This window comes from Orycteropus afer, unplaced genomic scaffold (assembly GCF_000298275.1).
Source record: "Orycteropus afer afer isolate SDZICR_OR568_19922 unplaced genomic scaffold, OryAfe1.0 scaffold00537, whole genome shotgun sequence".
NCBI classification, from domain to species: domain Eukaryota; kingdom Metazoa; phylum Chordata; class Mammalia; order Tubulidentata; family Orycteropodidae; genus Orycteropus; species Orycteropus afer.
Genome location: NW_006922124.1, coordinates 1,317,455 through 1,319,901, shown reverse-complemented (window position 1 = coordinate 1,319,901; position 2,447 = coordinate 1,317,455).

Genomic DNA, 2,447 nt, shown 5'->3' with positions numbered 1-2,447 from the left:
TATAAGGAGAATTCTGGTTGTAGTTCTTCCAAGACAAATTTGTTTGTTTCTCTGGCAGTCCATGGTGTATTCAATATTCTTTGTCAGCACCATAACTCAAATTCATTAGTTCTTCTTCAGTTTTCCATATTCACTGTCCAGCTTTCACATGCATATGAGGTAATTGAAAATGCCATGGTTTTGGTCAGGCGCAGCTTAGTCCTCAAATTGCCATCTTTGCTTTTTAACACTTTAATGAGATTTTTTGCAGCAAATTTGCCCAATGCAATAAATTGATTTCTTGACTGTTGCTTCCATGAGCATTAATTGTATATCAAAGTAAAATGAAATCCTTGAAAACTTCAATCTTATCTTCATTTATCATAATGTTGCTTATTGGTCTGGTTATGAGGATTTTTGTTTTCTTTATGTTAAGGTGTAATCCGTACTGAAGGCTGTAGTCTTTGATCTTCATCAGTAAGTGCTTCAAGTCAGCTTCGTTTTCAGCAAGGTTGTGTCATCTGCATATAACAGGTTGTTAATGAGTCTTCCTCCAATCCTAATGCTATGTTCTTCTTTATATAGTCCAGCTTCTCAGATTATTTGCTCTGCATACAGATTGAATAAATATGATGAAAGGATACAACTCTGATGCACAACTTTCCTGATTTTAAACCATGTAGTATCCCCTTGTTCTGTTTGAACAATTGCCTCTTTGTCTATGTACAGGTTCCTCATGAGCACAATTAAGTGTTCCAGAATTCCCATTCTTCACAATGCTATCCATAATTTGTTAGGATCCACACAGTCAAACACCATCGCACAGTTAATAAAACAAAGGCAATCATATTTCTGATGTTTTCTGCTTTCAGCCAAGATCCATATGACATCAACAATGATATCCCTTGTTCTGGAAGATCCCTGTTGACATAATGCTACAATCATTTTTGAATTATCTTCAGCAAAAATTTACTTGCATGTGGTATTAATGATATTATTCAATAATTCCCACATACTATCAGATCACTTTTCTTTATAATAAGTACATACATGAATCTTTTTCCAGTCATTTGGCCAAATAGCTGTCTTCCAAGTTTTTTGGCATAGACTAGTGAGCACTTCCAGCATTGCATCCATTTGTGAAATATCTCAATTGGTATTCTGTCACTTCTTCAATCCTTGACTTTCACTAATGCCTTCACCACAGCTTGAACTTCTTCCTTCAGTTCTTGGTCATATGCTACCCCCTGAAATGATTGAAAGTCAACCTATTCTTTTTGGTATCATGACTGTATTCCTTCCATCTTTTTTCTGATGCGTCTTGCATCTTTCAAATATTTTCCTATAGAATCTTTCAATATTACAACTCAAAGCTTGAATTTTTTCTTCAGTTCTTTCAGTTTGAGAAATGCTAAGTGTATACTTCTCTTTTGGTTTTCTAATTTCAAGTCTTTGCATATTTCTTTATAATACTTTACTTTGTTTCCTTGAGTTTCCCTTACAAATCCTCTCTTCAGTTCTTTACGTCATCATTTTCCCAGTGTGTTTTAGCTACTCTACCTTCAAGAGCAAGTTTATAGTCCCTTCTGACATCCATTGTGGTCTTTGCTTTGTTTCTTGTCTTCTAAATTACCTTTGGTTTTCTTCATGCATTATGTTTTTGATATAACCCCACATTTATTCTTTGGTCACTAGTGTTCAATGCATCAAATGTATTCTTGAGATTGTCTCTAAATTCAGCTGGGGTATCTTCAAGGTTGCACTTTGGCTCTCATGGACTTGTTTTAATTTTCTTCAGCTTCTACTTGACCTTGCACAGGAATAATTTATGATCTCTTTCAAGTCAGCCCCTGTTCTTGCTCTGACTGATGATATTGAGCTTCTCCACTGTTTCTTTCCACACATACAGTTGATTTGATTCCTGTGAATATCATCTAGTAAGGTCCATGTGTATAGTCTCTGATTTTGTTGTTGAGAAAAAGATATTTCCCATGAAAAAGGATATTTCCATTGGTCTTGCAAAGTTCTATTATGTGATCTCCAGTGTCATTTCTATTACCAAAGCCATATTTTCAACTACTAGTTCTTTTTTGCTTCTAAACTTTATATTCCAATCATCAGTAATTATCAATGTACATATGTAGATTGGTTTCATGTTCAATCAATTTCAGATGACAGAAGTTGGTAAAAATCTTCAATATCTTCACCTTTGGAATTTGTGGTGGCACAAGCCATGACTCATCTGTCAGTTTGTTGTATTGTCATGGCTGATGTCTTGCTGTGATTCTAGAACCTATGCCACTGATATTCAATAATCAATAGGGTCAACAATGGTGGGCATGTTTCAGCAGAGCTTCCAGAGTAAGATTTACTGGGAAGTAGGACGTAGGGCTCTACTTCTGAAAAATTGGTCAGTGAAAACTTTCCAAATAGCAGTGGAACTTTGTCTCATATATTTCTGGAAAATA